This window comes from Ochotona princeps, chromosome 9 (genome assembly GCF_030435755.1).
Source record: "Ochotona princeps isolate mOchPri1 chromosome 9, mOchPri1.hap1, whole genome shotgun sequence".
NCBI lineage: Eukaryota > Metazoa > Chordata > Mammalia > Lagomorpha > Ochotonidae > Ochotona > Ochotona princeps.
The window spans coordinates 72,735,081-72,754,545 of record NC_080840.1 but is presented as its reverse complement, the minus strand read 5'-3'; the positions used below and the strand labels follow the sequence as shown (position 1 = coordinate 72,754,545).

The 19,465-nt window shown below is 44.6% G+C and overlaps 1 long non-coding RNA gene across 2 annotated transcripts in view; it reads right to left on the bottom strand.

Annotated features, from left to right (window-relative positions):
• Positions 1-19,465, bottom strand: part of LOC131481156 (uncharacterized) — a 151,142-nt gene that overhangs the window by 113,317 nt on the left and 18,360 nt on the right. For both annotated transcript variants that reach the window (XR_009246102.1, XR_009246103.1), the window contains exon 2: positions 8,734-8,787. This is a non-coding gene — a long non-coding RNA (uncharacterized LOC131481156). The remainder of the gene's footprint in view (positions 1-8,733; positions 8,788-19,465) is intronic.

Here is a 19,465-nt window from a genome sequence, read left to right as displayed (position 1 = left end):
TTTATGTAGAACCTCCTACAGAGGAACAGAAACTCCTGAGTGGCAGCATAAAAGGCCAATATATTTTATAGTAGGCGTTGATAGAAGGTAGCAGTTAAGGCTGTGGGGCCAAAGTAGTTGACTTTGAAGCTTTGCAGCTGTGGGGCCTTGGACAAGTTATTCCAGAGCTCTGCAACTTAATCTGTAAAATGAGCATGCAAATAGCATCTCCAAGACTCATGCCATGGGAAGGAGGAAGTGACATAATGCAAGTCTATACCCAGAACAGGGCCCACAAATAGTAGGTGCTCAGTAAAGATAGCTATTATTATTGTGGGTCTCTAGGAAAACTGCTATGTGGTAGAGTTACGTTTTATTCATCAGAGAGTCGTGAGGTCTGTGAGTGTAAAACAGTCTTCCAGGATTCCCTTTGGAATGAGTAAGGTTAACTTTCTGAATACCTAAAGACAAAATTACCCCAGTGAATTTATTTGCATGTCTGTGTCCTGCAGAATATTGATAATGCCTTAGAAGGAGAGTTTGTGCCTATTGTTTCAAATCTCCATGATCTAGAGTTATACTTAATGCATACTAAGAGCTCAGTATACTTACCAGAATTTATATAATTGTTCCAGTATCACTGCTGATACATTTTAGTGCTATCCAATTAAAAAGTGGTGTAAACTACATGCATAATTTTCAATTTTCTAGCAACTATCTAAAAAGAAGGGAAAAAATTTGGTGGTAGAAGTTTGAGAAATATTATTTTTATATTGGACTCCTACCTTACTGTTTATTAGAAATAAACTTGAAATAGTTCAAAGAGCTAAATGTAAAAGCTCCTACTCTAAAACTCTTAACAGAAAACATTAGTGTAAATTTTCATGACCTTGGATTTGGTAAGAGTTTGTTGATAAGAAAAATACAAGTCATAAAATAAAAGTAGTAAATTGGAATCGAATACATCAAAATTAAAAACTCTTTGCACCAAAGAACATCATAAAGAAAGTAAAAAGACAACCTATAAGTACTCTATTGCGATAACTAACCAATGCCATTACTAAAATAATTTGATTTCCCAAGTGGTTCTCAATATTGAGATTCTGGGAGCATGTGAGAACATTCTCCTTTTTCAAATTCCTCCGATCCTATAATTTCTCTCATGTGTCAACCACAATGACCTGAGACAGACTGGTTTTCAATAAAGCATCAGGTTTTATTAAAAGATCAGACTTCTCAGTGAAGTACTAACTGTGGATAGACTTCTCACGGCTTTTCTTTTGCTGGCTTTGAAATTTTTTTCATCTTAATCCTCATCTATCTGAATACGTGGGTCTGTTCTCTTCCCTGAACTCTTGTCTCTTAGGTCTTCTTCTCCGCCATGTATTACCATGGACGCATGTTAACAAATGGTAGTTCCACACACATCTACCGGCTTGAGTCTGAAATCTAGTCCTCATTCTTGACCACATTCTGCCATTCTGATCAGTAAGGATTCATTGATTAAGTGATAGTTAATAAAATAATAATAAAAAACTTGGTTTTAAAAATTCACAGTCCACTAGCTTATTTTGGGGGATCATAAACATCCAGTTAATGACCCTCAGTTTATTCTTGATTTACCTTTAAGAAACAGCATCATCAAAAAGTTTTCACTTATGTATATTTATTTTTCATCAGCTAAAATATTCCATCCAATATTCTGTCTCCATGATTTCTCTTCTATTACTCAGACTGTACGCTGAGATCGAGTATTAATCAGTGTTTATAAGGAGTCAGGCGGTTGGTACAACAGTCGATGCTTGCTTTCCCTGAATCCCATATCACAGTGCCTAGGCTGGGTTCCAGCCCCTGTGCTTTCAGCATTCAGCTTCTGGCAACACCCGTCCTGGGTGGCAGCAGGTGATGCCACTCACAATAGAGACTCAGGTTAGGTTCTGAGCTTCTGGTTTTGTCCTGGCTTAACTCTGGCTACTTTAGGAATTTGGGGAGTGAACCAGTGGATGAAAGATCTCTCTCTCTCTCTGTTTATCTCTGCCTCTCTACTTTCAAAGCACAATGAATAGGGCTCAGCACAATGGTCAGTAGCTAAGTCCTCACCTTGCATCTGCTGGTATCCCATATGAGCACCGGTTCTAATCCCGGCAGCTCCACTTCCCATCCAGCTCCCTGCTTGTGGCCTGGGAAAGCAGTAGATGACAGCCCAAGGCCTTGGGACCCTGCACTAGTGTGGGAGACCCAGATAAAGCTCCTGGATCCAAACTTTGGATTGACTCAGTTCTGGCTGTTGTAGCCACTTGGAGAGTGAAACAGCAGATGGAAAATTTTTCTGTATCTCCTTCTCTAAATATAAATCTGCCTTTCTAACAATTAATAAATCAATCTTAAAACAGCCTACAATAAATAAGTCAATTATTTATTTCGGGACTCATGTGGTACAGGAGGTTAAGACACAGGTGGTGATACCAGCTTCCTACATGAGTCCTAATTATAGAGTCCTAGCTGCTCCATTTTCAATCCAGCTTCCTACTAATGTTCCTGGGGAAGCAGTAGAAGATGGCCCAAATTTTTGGGCCCCTGCCACCCATATTAGATGGGTGAATGGATTTCCAGGCTGCTGGCTTCCAACTGGTCTGGCCCCAGCCATTGCAACCATTTTGAGAGTAAAATAACTGATAAAATGTCTCTTGCCCTGTCACTCTCTGTCACTCCCTCATCTCTTCTATAATTCTGCCTTTCAAAAGAAAAAAAATCTTCAAAGGATAATTTAAAAAATCAACCAATAAAAAACACGATGTGCAAGCCCAGTGCGATAGCATAGAAGCCAAAGTCCTCTCCTTGAATGCGTCAGGATTCCATATGGGCACCGGTTCTAATCCCAGCAGCTCCACTTCCCACTCAGGTCCCTGCTTGTGGCCTGGAAGAACAGTCAAGGACGGCCCAAAGCCTTGGGACCCTGCACCTGTGTGGGAGACGTGGAAGAAGCTCCTGGCTCCTGGCTTTGGATTGGCTCAGCTCCAGCAATTGCAGCCATTTGGGGAATGAACCATTGGATGGAAGATCTTTCCCTCTGTCTCTTCTCCTCTTTGTATATCTCCCTTTCCAATAAAAATAAATAAATCTTTAAAAAAAACCCACAATGTGTTATTTCATATATTCTATTGCCCTACTTAAGCGTTTTCTAAAATTGATTTTTAAAGTGCTCATTAATTTTTCACACAGTTCTCTGTGTGAAAATAAGAAAGACTGAATCAAATAAATGATCAACTAAATGATGCAGCTATGATACAGCTAGAGAGAGCAAGATGGCAGAATAGGTGAGGTTAAAACAGACGGAGAAGTATTATCCAAGGAGAACCAACAGGGCAGGATCCAGGGATATAGGAAAGGGCAGACCAGCAGCAGAGAGACACCTAGAGACCCATGGACACAGGGAAGCAGCAGAGGAACACCCAGAGACTCACAGAAGGACACAGGCCAGCAGCAGAGAGAGTGCAGCAGGACTGCAGCAAATACTCCAACAACAACTTCTAAAGAAAGAACAGGAAGCCTACAGACAGAAATTAGAAGCCATGACTCTTCTTCAGACTAATAAAGAAGCTGTTTAATTGAACATGTGGTTTGACTTTAATTTTGGTCAAGAAAAAATACAACCTTGAAGTGGGCACATTAAAGGCACAGTCACGGGAATACAGATAATAGAAGAGACTTCAGATCCATCACGGGACTTAAGCCATGGGCTGTGAATTATTTTTGTAACATAAAACTTTAGAAGTTGTAAAATGCATTTAAAACTGAATTCTGTAAATATTTTTTTACAGTTCCAAATGAGTTGATAAATATTGTTGAAGAGATCTAAAACCACAGCAAGCCACTGTTTTTGTGAATTCTTTTACAACAAACCTCAATCTCTTGAAACAACAGCTTTGGGTCCGGTGGCATGGCTTGGTGGCTGGGGTCCTCGCCTTGGACGCACTGGGATCCCATATGGGCGCCGGTTCTAATCCCGGCAGCTCCACTTCCCATCCAGTTCCCTGCTTGTGGCCTGGGAAAGCAGTCGAGGACGGCCCAATGCCTTGGGACCCTGCACCCACGTGGGAGACCTGGAAGAAGTTCCTGTCTCCTGGCTTCGGATCCGCATAGCATTGACCCTTGCGGCTCGCTTGGGGGGTGGATCGTCAGACGGAGGATCTTCCTCTCTGTCTCTCCTCCTCTCTGTATATCTGACTTTCCAATAAAAATAAATAAATCTTAAAGAAAAAAAGAAATAACAGCTTTAAGGGTGATCACTGCTGATTAGACCAAATGTTGCATAATCAATATGGTGGCTGATGCTGGAATTACTTCTGTAGGTATAAACGTCTATGTGAAGCGAAGATTTCTTCTAGGAATCTTTGTACAGCTTTAAGTTGTCTTAGATCCTCTGAAAACATTTTTTAGGAAGCAAAATTTTTATATTTGTTCAATTTCAGCTCTACCCAAGTAGATTTACATGTATATAAAGTAAGTATTTTTTTAAACTTTCTATTTGCACATATTCTGCATGTTTTATCATTTCAAAGTGCATAACCTGCGTAGATATTTTTCCCACAAAGATAATGAAAGATACTAGCAAAAAGAAAAACAATCATTTATTCTATAGGTCATTGGAACTAAGCAAGCTAACAGCTGGTTTTACTGGAGTAACAATGTTCTTTGAGCAGCTTATAAAATAACTTGAATTTACCAACCCTGCACAATTTATGTTTTTTGAAAATTTCACAGTGGGGACGAGAAACTGTATTCTGTGCCTTCCATCATGATTTCCACATGAAAGCACTTTAAGGCACTGGGTTTTAAGATCATGTTTTTGGAAAACTCAGTGAACATGAGTTTCTAAAATAATTTTGTGGATTTATTTCCTCCTCTCCAGGAAATTATTCTCAAGAAAAAAAAAATGTTCTTGTAAGTAGAACAAGCACTTTTTGTACTGCAGTGATACTATCAATAAGACTAGTGCCAGCTTTAACTATTCCCTTGAAAGCTTAGCATCTGTGCTATGATGTAACTCTCATGCCATGGTTGTTGGAGTCCACAGTGTATACACATGAGACTGGCAGAATGTTAATTTTTTTTGTAAAACGTAACAGCAAGTCCTTATTTCTTGCTTTATTTTTTCATGTTTTCATTTTTTATTGCTTTTATGAAGATACTTAACCTTAAAACCCCTTCTAGATTACCTAAACAGTATAAAGAAACAATCATCCTTAAAACTGTACTTTGGTCTACTTTGCTGTTTTACAATTAAATGTCTTTTCCACATAGAAATTGTTATAAAGCACCAAGGAAACAATGGACAGCAATATGGAATTTCAAGGAACTAAAGGAATATATTACACTATAAATAGCATCAATAAACAGAATCAAACTAAGTTATTAGAAATGAAGAAAACAATATAGCAAATTAAAAATTAGTGGAACTTCTAAATAATAGAATGAGTGAGACACAAGAGAGTGCTAAAAGAGAAAGCTACATATATGTGGCTTATATTGTGGCATATATTGTGGCAGGAGGAGTTTGGGCGGGGTTCGGTTGTGGGGTTGGGGTAAAAGCAGCTCCCCGCAGTGTGGCAGCTGTGGGGGGTGTCCCAGCAGGCTGGAATACTGCTGGGAACTCAGGCCAATGTCACTGCCAAAAGACAGTGACTGAGTCCTAGGCTTTGGGTGGTGAGCTTTGGGGTTTTTGGGATATGTAATTGCTGCCTAGGGACACTCATGGATAAGCCCAGTGTGAGTGTAGATGAGGGATGAATTCTAGGTGATTCCCAGCAATGGGGTCACAGAACTTTCTGGCAAGGGTGGGACTGAGACCTGGTGGTTTAGACAGGAGAGTCCATAAGATCAATTTGGGCCAGACTGAACTACCAGACCACAGGGGAATCCTGAGATGGGCTATTATCATAGAGCATCACTGACTGCCACACACCAGTCCACACAAAAGCTTTGGCTGGGGGCCTGTCTGGCAGGGCCAGGTACCAGTACCTGAGTGAGTGGTGGAACAGTGGATGGGGCACACTTGGCAGGGTCAAGACACTAACCAGCAGGTGAGAGAACCGGGTCCGGAGGTAGATTCTGTGGGGAAAGTGTGGGCCCAGCCCTGTGGAAATACAAGTCCTGCTGCTTAGCTTGTGAGCTGGGTGGTGATGGGCTGAGCTAGGTGTGACCATGGAACCTGCCATCACTTACGGGTAAAGGAACCAACAACAGTCTGGGCAGGTCAGGGCAGCAGCACCCAAAAGTGTAACCTAAAATAGAATGTGGGGTGGGCCGAGCTGCACCTGGAAGGGGGCAGACTGGGCAGGTCCAAGCAAACCTCAACTCACAAGGAAGAACAGAATTCAGAATGGAGCACAGGTCATGCCGAACTAGGCTCTTACACCAACTGGTCTGCATGAGCCAGGGATACTAGGCCGCAGCATCAAAGAAAAAGGCTGATAAAGGTGAGGGTCTAAGCCAACTGGGTCAGAGCAAACACTGGCATGCATGTTATCTAGGGCTGGGAATAGGCTCGGTTGGGGAGCTGTGAGAGTACACCCTTGCTGGGTTGGGGTTCCCATGGGAGAGTGCGGGGGACAGAGTAGGGACTGCATTCTGGTCTGGATATGACTGCAATCTCCTTTGGCACAAGTGTGGATGGGAGCTGGGCGTATTGATCTGGGCTAGACTCCAGCACCATTGGTGCTCTGGAGAACCTGGGTAGATGTAGGATGGACTAGGCTAGATCTCTGCCCCTACTGAACCATGTGTGAGCAGTGTCTGGGTATGGACAAGCCTTGGCTGGGCTGAAACATTCAACAGTAAGAATCAGAATGGATTGAAGGCCAGCAAGGAGGGCTAGCCCATGGACCCACCAGTAAGCTCAAGACCTGGCATAGGGAGAGGTTCTGATGGAGGAGCTTGGGAAACGCCTCTGGCAGGACACAGTCCCCACAGGTGAGCACAAGAACCATGATAGGGAGCAACTCAGACCAAGCCAGAGAAAGATATCCACCAGCATACAGTTGACATAGGTCAGGGGCAGACCAGGCTGAACCAGTTCACATCACATGCTGGTGAATCCAAAAACCAGAGTATGGATCAGGACAGGTTTGGTCATAACACAAACCAGTGCACAATATGCAATGCCAAGGTGAGGTGAGCCGTACCAGATGTGGCCGTAGCACCTAAGCAGCACACGTGAGAACCAGGGAGGGAGGGGGCAAAGCCAGCAGGGTGAATGTGGGCTCCCCTGCTGGACAGTCACTTACCCTGGAGAGCATGAGTTGGGATGGGGGCAGACCAGACCAACCAGGGCTAAACACCTGTGGGCCTCATGTGAGCTAGATCAGGGAAAAGCCAAGTTGGGCTGCCTGTTCTGACTGGTACAAGAAAAAATTAGAGTGGGTGAGGGCTGGTTGGGCTTTGCTGTAGCATCAGTTGGCAGAGGCTGGCACTGGGGGCTAAATCTATCCAGTTAAACTGCAGAATCTCCTGGAGAGTGCATATTCAGGGAGTAGGAGTGGCCTAGGAGGGAAATAGTGGGCACCTCCCACTTGGGTTACCACTCCCACAGGACTGCATGAAAACCAGGTCAGGGGTAGGCATGGCTAGACAGAAAGGCACCTGCCAGCATGTGTGTGGGCTGGATAGTGGGGCTGATCAGGTTGCACTAGGCTTCAATGCCCATTAACATGTATGAGAGCTCAATGGGATGTGAGACAGACTGAACAAGTCTGCAGTACTTACTGGCAAGCATGGGAACCAGGGCAGGGGAAAGGCCTGGTGGGGTTATTGTGAGTCGCCCCAACTAGGCTGCAGCTCCCACTGGTTTGCGTGAGGGTTGCGTGTGAGGTGGGCAGGATCAGGCTTGACTGCAACACCCATTGGTTCTTGTGGAAGACAGGGCTGGAAATAGAACTGACCCAGCAATTGCAACCACAAGCATGTGCATAAGCTGATCCGGGCGACAGACTGTGCTGGAACCTGTACTGGCAAGCACACACATGAATCAGGTTTGGGATCACCTCAGATGAAGTTTCTCTGGGGATCCCTCCAACTGAACTGCTGATCTCAGAACCCCAACCATGAAGAGACTATGTCAGCCAGTGGATTCTGGATAGATTTCATCGTGTGTTGAATGGTGAGACTGGCAGCAATTCAGAACTGTTGAACTATCAAAACTGCTTGAGCAGGACCCTCGGAGTGTGCCGCACGTCAGGACCTGGGATGGGTGGGAGGCTGGGTGAGGCTTTTCTCTTTGTTGCTCCCCTGACCCCAGATACAGGGGGAAAAATATGATATTAGTGTGGAAACAATGGTCTTACCCACTTTCCCGTAGCCCTTGATCCTTTGTACCCTAATGAATTATATAAGATTATTTTTAAAAATTAAAAGAAAAAAAGAGAAAGAGAGTAAATTCAGAAAAGTATCCAAGAATTAAGTTATACCATCAAAAGACCAAACAGAGTTATGGGGTTCCTGAAGATGAGAAAGAGAAGCTGAATTACAACACATATTCAGTGAGAAAACAAATAGGAACTTGCAAGGAGAAAGAAATGGGAAACTAGGTACAGTAAGGGTACAGAACCCCAGGTAGACTAGACCAGAATCAATCCTTGCCATTGACACATCATAATTATGCTCTCTTCAGTTGACCATAAAGAAAATTTATGTAAATAAGCATATGAGAAACATAAGACAACTTATAGTGGAACCCCAGTCGGACTGACAGCTTACCGCTCAGAGGAGATTCTACAGGTCAGAAGGAAATGAAGTGACGTATTCCAGATTCTAAAAGAAAAAAAAAAAAAAGAAAAGAATTGTCAGCCCAGAACAACACACTTAGCAAAGCTTCCCTTTGTCTTTGAAAATTAAACAAAGTATTTCCAAAACAAACAGAACTCAAGACTTCACCTCTACCAAACCTGCCCTACAAATGTTGCACAAAGATGTGCTACAGATAGAGAAAAAAAGAAAACCTATCAAATCCAAAGGTGAATGTGGAGAACATCTCATCAAAACCACAAAAGAAACCTAAATCAAGTAATGAGAAACTCAATGCTAAAATGACAGGACCAAATCACTACCTGTCAATATTAAAGCCTGAATGTAAATGACTTAATCTCGGCAATATAAAGATATAGATTGCCAGACTGAATCAAAAAACAAGACCTATCCATTTTTGGCCTACAAGAGACACATCTCATGAACAAAGATGAACAGAACAAAGTGAAAGGATGAAAAAGGACATTTCAGGCTAATGTAAAGGAAAAATGGGCTGGTATAGCCATTCTAATATCAGAAAATGTAGACTACAACATGAAAAGCAAAAAAGATGGAGAAGGACACCACATAATGATTAAGGGATTCATTCAGCAAGAGCAAATCATGATAATAAATGTGTACATACAAAATGCCAGGATACCAAGCTACATAAGACATACATGAATGGAGTTAAAGAGAGACAAAACCCTAACACAATAATAGTGTGGAATCTTAAAATCCCACTAACCTCAATGGACAGATTGACAAGACAGAAACTCGGCAAGGAAAAAACAGAGTCCACCCATTCAACAGAACAAATGCACTGAATTCATGTCTACAGACCATTTCATCCTAGACGCAGAATATACTTTTATTTTAAAAACTTGTTTCTCTCTTCTTCTTTCTTTTCTTTTTCCTTCTTTGTTTTTTCTTTCTGTTTCTTGGTTTTTCTTTCTTTATCTCTCTCTTTTGTTCTATTTTTTATGATGTTTATATAGTTCATCAGGGTACAGATGGATGAGGATTAGGTATGGATGAGGTATGTGGATGAGACCATTGTTTCCACATTATCTTTTTATTCCTTCTGTATCTTGGAGAAGGGGAAAGATATGGGGAGAAGCCGCACCCAGCCTCCCAACTACCTCAGTACAAGGGGATGAAGAATGGCTATCTGATGTCATCCCAGGATCCCCAATGTGGAGCATGCTCCAAGGGTTCTGCTCAAGTGAATTTGATAGTGCTTGAATGCTGTCAATCTTGCCAATTCAAGGATGAGGAAATCCTTCCAAGGTCCATTGGCTGACAGAATCCACCAGAGTCTCCATTCACTCAGATATTTGCTGTCAACACTTGGCTGGGGTAGTTGTCCAATTTGTTCTGTTCTTCTTCCTCTGCTGTGGTACCAGATGTCCTCTGCAGTCCCCAGTGGGTTGATATATCCTCCATGTGCATCTTGGTATGTTGTCCACTACTCTGTCAAAGCCACTGAGGTCTAGTTTTGACACATGCACTCTGTAAGTCCACAGATCCTGCAATTCTACCCAAGGTTGGAGTTCTGAGTCCAGCAGTTCAACTGGGGGGACCCCCAAAACATCTTGTCTAAGGTGATCCTAGACCTGACTCTGGTGTGTGCCTGACAGCACGGGGTCTCATTCAATATGTCATCCACATTTGCCTACGCACACACTGGTAGTTGCAATTTCTGGGTCAGTTCTGTCTTCAGCGCCATCTCTTACACAAACCAGTGGGGTGCTGTGGCCAAGAGCAACCCAGCCCACTACACACTCTGTGCAACACCAAATTACTCCTTCCAGGCCCACCCCAGTCCTACTTCTTGTGCTTGCCATTATGTGCATCAGACTGGTCAAGTCTTTCTCATATCCCAATTCAGCTCTTGTACACATCAATGGGCATTGGAGCCTAGCTCAACCCAACTGACCCTACTATCTAGCCCACACTCACGCCAGTGGTTGCCACCACCTGTCTAGCCAGACTCTGCTTCAGCCCTGGTTCTCATGCTCACCTGTGAGAGTTGTAGCCCATCAGAAAGGTGCCCACAGTTTTCCTACAGGGTCCACTCCTAGTCCCAAGTCTTGCACTCTCCAGGTGGTTCTACAGTCTAGCTTGACAGAATTTGCCACCAGACTCAGTATCTGTCACCTGATGCTGCAGCAAAGCCCAACCAGCCTGCACTTACTCTGGCTCATGCATGCACCAATTGATACAGTCAGTGAGCCAAGCCTGACTCTTTCTCCAACCCAGCCTACATGCAGGACAAAAGGCATTGTAGCCCTGTCTGGGCTGGTCTGTGCCCAGTCCCAGTTCTCATGCTCTCCGATGGAAGCAGTGGCCCAGCAGGGGAGCTCATGATGCCCCCTACCAGGCTTTCACCTCTCCCCATGGGTAACATGTAAACTGTTGGGTGTTGTGCCCTAGTCTGGCATGGACTAGCTCACCTTGGCATTTGCTATAGCCTGGCCTGGCCCAGTCTGCACCTGATTGCAGCGCATACTAGTGGGTGCTGTAGCCTAGTCTGGCTCAGCCAGTCCCCAGTCCTGGCCTTAATGTCAAATGCCTGGTATTGTTGCCCGAAATGGCCTGTCCTGTAACCCATCCTGGTTCTCACATCTGCCAGTGGGTGCTATGCACTGGCCCAGTTTGTCTTATTCCCATACCTGAACCACACGCATGCCCATGGGTACTGTAATCTGGCCTGGTCTGGGCTGCTCCCAGCATTGGTTCTTGCATTCACCTGCAGGGACTGAATCCTGACATAGGAATTCCCCAAGTTCTTCTATCAGGGCTCATCTCAGTGGCAGATTTCATGTACACCAGTAGGTGCTGGAGCTTAGTTCAGTCTGGTACACCCCAGACCAAGTCCACACCCATGCTGAAAGACACGGCAGCCATGTCCTACCCAGGTTGCTGCCCCCATTCCATCTCTCGCACTCACCAATGGGAACCACAATCCAGCCAGAGCGTTTTCTTTACTCCCCAACCAGGCCTATTCCTAGTCATAGATTTTGTACATGCCAATGATTGCTCTGATCCAGTTCAGCATAGCCCATCCCCCTCTCTTAGCCTTTGTCAGTGGATGTTTCAGCCTGATTTGTCCCACCCCACCCCCAGTCCCAATTCTTGCTGGCAGGTGCTGTAGCCTAGCCCTGTGCAATCTGTTCCCATTCCTGGATCATGCAAACTGGTAGGTGTGATAGCCTAGCCTGGCATGGTCCACACTCCAGACTGTCCCCTGCACATGCCATTGCACTGAGGTTTGTTCTGAGCCTGCATGGTCCGCCCTGCTTCCTGAGCCAACCCAAATACTTGTTAACAGATGGAGCTACCTTGCCTGGACTGATCAATACCCAGGCCTGGACCACAAGCTCACTGTGGGAGCTATAGTCTACCAGGGGAGTTTCCAAGTTCTCCCACCACGCCCACTTCCAGATCCAGATCTCACACATACCAGTGGATGTTAGCCCTTACTCGGCCTAGGCTGTCCTCTTCCCTGGCCTATGTATGAGCTGGTGGAAGTTGTGGCCCGGCCTGCTCTACACCCTATTTTGGGTGTGCCTACGGATGCTGCATCCTGGAGCAACCTGGCCTGGACCCATGAACGTTGGACAGTTCCATGGTCATACCCATCTCAGCCTGTCACTATCCCCAGCTCTTACGCAAACCAGCGGAAATTGCAGAATACACTTTAAAAAAAAGATACATTTCTTTTTATTGCAAAGTCAGATATACAGAGAGGAGGAGAGACAGAGAGGAAGATCTTCCATATGATGATTCACTCCCCAAATGACCGCAATGGCTGTTGCTGTGCCAATCCAAAGCTAGGAGCCAGGAACTTCCTCCAGGTCTCCCACACAAGTGCAGGGTCCCAAGGCCCTGGGCCGTCCTTGACTGCTTTCCCAGGCCACAAGCAGGGAGCTGGATGGGAAGTGGAGCTGCCAGGATTAGAACCGGTGCCCATATGGGATCCTGGTGCATTCAAGGTGAGGACTGTAGCCACTAGGCCACCATGCCGGGCTCAGAATCCACCTTTTTTTTTCATCTCTTCGTGGAATCTTTTCCAGAATTGATCACATTATAGGCCACAAAACAATATCCATCTCCTAGGAATGTTAAAGATTGATACTGCAATATTGTGATGGGGCATGAGGCAGTTTGGAGGTAAGAGTAATGCAATTTTCAGTTGTATAAGGAAAGATATTTGTCTAAACTCTGAGAATGCTGGCTTAAGTATGTACATCTCTAAAACACAACTGTTAGTAAAATTAAACAGTAAATGAAATACATGCCAAAGTATTTAGGAGAATTAATACCTACAACTCATTTTAAAATGTATGAAAGGTTGTAAGGATTGATGGGTGGATAGGTGTGGATAGGGGGTAGCTAGATCACAGTATGGTAGAATCTAGATGGTGGGTACATTGCTGTTCAGTGTTAAACTCTTCCAAGATTCCTGTGTGTTTGAGACCTTGGTAATAAAATAGTGCATGAAAGCTTATTATTTTTTTCTTCCAAAATCTATGACTCCTGCTCTTGACATTTCTTGGGTTCTCTGGGTTTCTGGAGGCAAAGCAATAACCCTGAGCCTACAATAGCCCTGCAGAACTCTTTGGGAGGCTCCAGAAGGACTGTTCTAGCCAGTGCACGAACCTCCTCCTTCTTCTGCCCCTCTCATGTGACTGTTTCTAGTAAGGATTGATTCCTTTAGGTCAAGAGGGAGTTTGAGTCATCAGAAATATTTCAAAATTCTAATATTTCAGGGAAATGATTTAAACCTGGAGGTATTTACTTGTCAAATAATGGAAATTTTTAGTGGTAAATAAAGCAAAACATAAAGGAGATAAGATCAAGAAAGGGGAAAAAAGGTGAGGAAATCTATGTGTGCAGTTGATGCATCACAACTGAGCTACCACAGACAATTTTTGCTTGGAGTTGAATTAAAAGGACAAGGTTTATTTGTAGAGAACCTGTCCAGCCTATGGTGTTTGAGTTGTAAGAGCCAGAAGCTAGGAATGGGCTCAAGGTTAACAGTGAACAAAACATTTCTCCGGCTCCAGCCTTGCTTCAGTTGTCTCACGGCCCTCCTTGCCATTGTGGGAGCCCTGAGGAGGTGTCTCATGTCCACATGAAAATGAGCCTTTTCCCTGTCTTAGCCTTTTGTGACTGCAAGTTCCTCTTGGCCATTTCATTAGGATCTGGGTCAAAGGCCTGAGTGCTGTCTCCCACATCATCTCTGGCTCACAAGAGGTCTGAATTCAACCCAGGCCTCTACGCAGCCGCTCAGCCCCTTGTGAATGCTGCTTGCAGGTCCTAACAAAGCAAATTTCTTTTGTGCTATAAATCCCCATGAATTCCCTAGAAACTTCATGGAACCCTGTTTTTTGTTTTTTGTTTTTTTCCCTGTAATTCCTTCTCCTAAGATGTTGAGTGCACATTGTAGAGGCAGGATTGTGACCACCTATGAAATGTTCAAGGGTTCTGTAGAATCATGGGAAATCAACAAAAATATTAACAGAGGCATGGCAAACACTTTAGGACAGAGGATATGGGGGCCTGACAAATCACTTCCAGGTCAGAGAAACACATGTTTTGCAGCACAGGTAGAGGCTTTGCTGGTCTACATCCTGTGGCTCACATATTGGAAACTACACTGTTTCCCACTGAAGTGATATATTCATCCCTGGGTCCCTCGCTTCCCACAGAGCTTGTGCCTCTTCCTCCTTTCCTTACTGAGAGTTGCTTTATGTTCACTCTGTAGTAATCCAGTTCCATATTTATGAGTCAGTGTGCTATCCCACCTGAAGCAATCTAAATTCCTGGCAAATGACGACTCATGCACTTCACAGTCTTGACCTTTAAGACACATCTTCTATAAGACCTCGGAGCACAAATTCAAGATGGATTAGGCTTTCTATCATGCTGGGAAGTAGCACTAAACAAGGCCAAATAAACTTTTTAATTTCCTGACTGAGTTCTGCCTGTTTCTTTAAAGGTAAGCCACTGCACTGAGATAATCCCATCCCTTAGCACTGAGTCGGTGACACGAGGCAAATTTGTGATTTTCTTTTATTTCTGTAACATGAATTCTAACTTCCCTCAGAGTTTGTTTGGTCCTTTTTCTAGGGCCATAACTATCTTCCCTTTCCTCTTTTCAGTCAAGATTAAATATTAAAAACATCCCAAATGAAATGGTTGGGTTGGGGCCACAATTTCAGTAAAAAAAAACGGATTTGAGCTTGTCATGTGATTTGTTTTAGTTAATAAATCAAGCAGGATACAAACAAAGGTTGGGCAGAGTGGATACATTTTGTGTATCCTCTTGATATTGGAACCCAGGAGCCAGTAAAAAGTTGTGATGGCCCAATAGAGGCTATAGACATCTGACCCAGTTGCTTCTGCACCATAGCCAACCATTAGGCCTGTGAGTTGGACCATCTTTTCAGATGAACCACTGACTGACTGTATTCATATAAACGAGCCTGGGTGGCATTAGCAGAAGAGCAACCTGGCTGAGCCCCGTTCACAGTGCCAACATCTGGAACTGCGAGCTACTTGTTATTGTTAAGTGCTTAGGTGTTACATACATTCATTATGGAGCAAAAGGTAACTGTCACACTGTTGGAAGGGCAGAAAAATGAACATGGTGTTGATAGGATAATCATTTGAGGGGAATGTGGGAATGACAGAACTGAAGGATTGAGATCTAAGGTCCTTTCCAGACACTGAAAATTCTGATTTTCAGAATTCTGATTTTTTGAAAGATCCCAATGTCAATAACAAGTCTAATACATGTATTTAGTTTTCAAGAGAACTTGTAAAAAATCTATTGAAAGTTACAGTTAGGAGGAAAAAGGGGAGGAGGTGGATGAGAAAGTAGAGAGAGAGAAAGAGGGGGAGGGAGAAAGAGAAAGATCTTCCATCCACTTGTTTATTCCCCAAATGGCTGCAGTGGTCAGGCCTGCGCCAAGTCAAAGCCAGGACTAGAGCTTCTGATTCTCCCATGTGGGTGCAGGGGCCCAAACATTTGGACCATCTTCTGCTGCTTTCCCAGGCACACTAGCAAAGAGCTAGATTGGAAATGGAACAGCCAGGTCTTGAACTCCCATTCAGATGTGATATCAATGTCACAGACAGAAGCTTAAAGTGCTATGCTATAATGTTGGCCCCTGAAGCTTACTTTTTAAGTCGCTGAAAGAGAGAGCTGCCATCTATTGATTCATGTTCCAAATTCACTTATCTGCCATGGGTGAAACTGGGTGGAAGCTAAAACTGGAATTCAGGAATGCACTCCATTTCTTCCAGGTGATGGCAGAAACCCAGTCACCTGAGTGAGCTACCAGCACTATGTCTTAGGGTCTGCATTAGCAGGGAGCTGCAACTGGGAGCCAGAACCGGGTAGTAAACCCAGGTACTGCACTGTGGTGTGGAATGTAGGTACTTTAATCACTAAGCTAATTGCCCACCCACACACGCTGCTAAATTTTACAATTTAAGACCATGTCATCCCTTCCCCTCTTTTACACTGCAAATCTCAGAAATGCATAATGTGAGTTCACAAGGAACTACTACTAATTGTCGCACACACACTGATCTTATTTCTTAGCCATGTCTTGTCCTTTTGTGAATAAGGCAGTATTTTTGCTGTATACTGCTTTTACTTCACATGATTAATATCCAATCTTGATTTAGAGCTATAAGCATTAAAAAGAGTTGAGAGTTATGTGTGAATTAATTTTTTAATAAAAATACATTTAAATCACTTGCAAACTCACGTACAACCATAAAAGAACGCAGTTGCTTCAAGGCTAAAGGAAATTACCTCTAGGCTTCCATCCAGTACGAGGCAATTTTCAGTGACTAAGACAGAGGTCTTGAGAATAAAAAGCAATAATGGAAATGCTGACAAACCCATAACTTCCACTGCTGAAGCTATGGCAACGACCAGAATAATAATGACACACTGTGATTTCCCAGTGTTCTTACCTAGAGTGGCAACATGTCACAAAGCAGGCTTTCATAAGGACAACATTATCATTAAATCACAAACTGTTCACGTAAATCATTTCTGAAAGTCAGGAACAGCAACACTACTGAATCTTCCATAAGATTCCATTTCACCAAGGCTTTTGTTTCCTGCTTCCGAGTCTGAGATTCCAAGCAGGGACCCTACCCCATCCTGATTTGCATATCTGAGGTCATATCTGAGGGGAAGGAAATGCGGGAGAGTGGCAGAAGTGTCTTCCTGCGCTCCGTGTGTGCTGCGTGCTGCAGGTGGCAGTTCAATCCTCCCTCCCTTAGTGATGACACAGTTTGCTCTTTGAAGTCCAGGAGCATCAGCAAAGAGTGGGGACAGAGTCTCATCTCTGTTTGTACTCCCTGCTGCCTCCTGTGCTTGTAAGTCCTTGGGGGCCTCAAAGGATCTCCTCCTTCTGATCTCCAGAGCTGACCCAGCGGGAGGGGCCTAGCATGGGTTAGAAGCCAGAGCTGCCCTTATTCATCACAGATGGTTTATGATATTTCTCTTTAATCTGCTCCATCTGGCAGTCGGCCCCTCCCTGCAACACCTGAAATCAATTGTGATATAACAGTTAGCTTTTCTAATGCCAAAACCTCCTTTTTCGTATCACATGAAGTCATAATGGTGGGAATTCAACTTAGAAATGTGTGGGTCGGGCCTGGCATGCTGGCTCAGTGGCTAAATCCTTGCCTTAACCACAACAGGATCCTGTATGCACGCCAGTTTATGTCCCAGTTGCTCCACTTTCCATCCTGCTCCTGCTGCACAGGAGGCAGCAGGGAGTTCCCTGCTTGTGGTCTGGGAAAACTGTAGAGGACAGCCCAAAGCCTTGGACCCTGCACCTGTGTGGGAGACCCAGAAAAATTTCCTGGCTTCAAGTGGGTTCAGCTCCGGCCGTTGCAGTCATTTGGGGATTGAATGAGTGGATGGAAGATCTTTTCATCTGTCTCTCCTTTTCTCAGTAAATCTGCCTTTCCAATCAAAACAAAACAAAACAAAAAGCAGCTCCATCCTCACTCAAACAAATACAATTGGAGGTAAAGAGAATGACTGTGACAGCATAGAACAGTTTTGCATGAACCATGCCTTCCAGAAGCTTATCTTTTTTTGTAATGACCCCGAACCTCTTCTCATAGAATCTCTCTCTTGAGCACCTTGGTTGCCAAGGCTGATCAATGCATGTACCTAGAGCAAGTGGATACCCAGACTACAACCTCCCAGAGCTGCAGGGACCTCAGAGCCCAGCTGTACTCAGCAGCTCCACAGCATCCTGCAAACTTTTTTGACAATGGGGGAAACAGAAATGGAAAGTGTGATGTCTAGAACTGCATCCCTTAAAAAGGTATGTTCAAGACTGAAAAGTGAACGTTATTTTCAATAAAGATCTTTGCAGATTTAAGCAAGTTAAATCTGAGATCATGAGGGTGGCTCCTGTCCCAATACGACTGGCATCCCTATCTCAGGAAGAGATACTGAGAAAAAAGCACATGATTGGAGAAAAACTAGGAGAAGGCGAAAAGTTGCATGTCAAGAAAGTCTGATGGGGCCCGGCGGCGTGGCCTAGCGGCTAAAGTCCTCGCCTTGAACGCGCCAGGATCCCATATGGGCGCCAGTTCTAATCCCGGCAGCTCCACTTCCCATCCAGCTCCCTGCTTGTGGCCTGGGAAAGCAGTGGAGGATGACCCAAGGCTTTGGGACTCTGCACCCACGTGGGAGACCCGGAAGAGGTTCCAGGTTCCCGGCATCGGATCGGCACGCACCGGCCCGTTGCGGCTCACTTGGGGAGTGAATCATCGGACGGAAGATCTTCCTCTCTGTCTCTCTTCCTCTGTGTATATCTGGCTGTAATAAAAATGAATAAATCTTAAAAAAAAAAAGAAAGTCTGATGGCACTGGAAGGTAAGAGAAAGCGAGAAGCAAGGAGGGTTTGCCCTAATGGTTTCGGGGATGGTGGTCATTTGATACTTTGATTTTGGACTTCTAGCTTCTGTAATTATGAACTAGTCAGTTTCTGGGTTAAAGTTATGTGCTGAGGAAAGGCAGCCCTATGAAACAGAGATGGGACCAACCGAGCAGGGTCCCATGGCTGGTGATACAGGTGACGCATGGCCACTTATTGGTTCTTACCATCATTGAAATGAGAAGCCTTATTACAGATAGTCACATATGGTTTGTGGCTGAAAGACAGATACATTCCTACCTAAAGGAGCGCCTGCTTTTTGCTTGTTTAACCACCTCTGTTGTAAGAATACAGGCTTCCAGCAGTCTGGTTACTGAAGCCAGTTTGGGCTCAGTGCTTGGGGCCCTGACCATAGCCACAGCTGCCATGCAGTGAGCGAGTTCTGGGCTTGCCTGGGCACAGCAGGTTTCTCCCTTCACAGCAAGTATGCTGTGAAGGGATCTTTTGGGAGCAAAGGCAGGCCCTGGCTTCACCCGCCACCACCATCTTGTGGCAGCAGGGACCTAGGGGAGTTTGACTTTGGGGCCTGGGTGGAGGGAGCTTCCAGCAGACCTGCAGGTGTTGGGTACCTGAGCCAAGTTGGACTCAATGCTTAGGGCCATGGCCACAGCCACTGCTGCCATGCCAACTGCACCAGGCTCTGCTCACTGGCCATCTGACAGCAAGCTCTGAGGTTTTGAGGGTGTGGAATTACTGCCTAGGGATGTCCATGA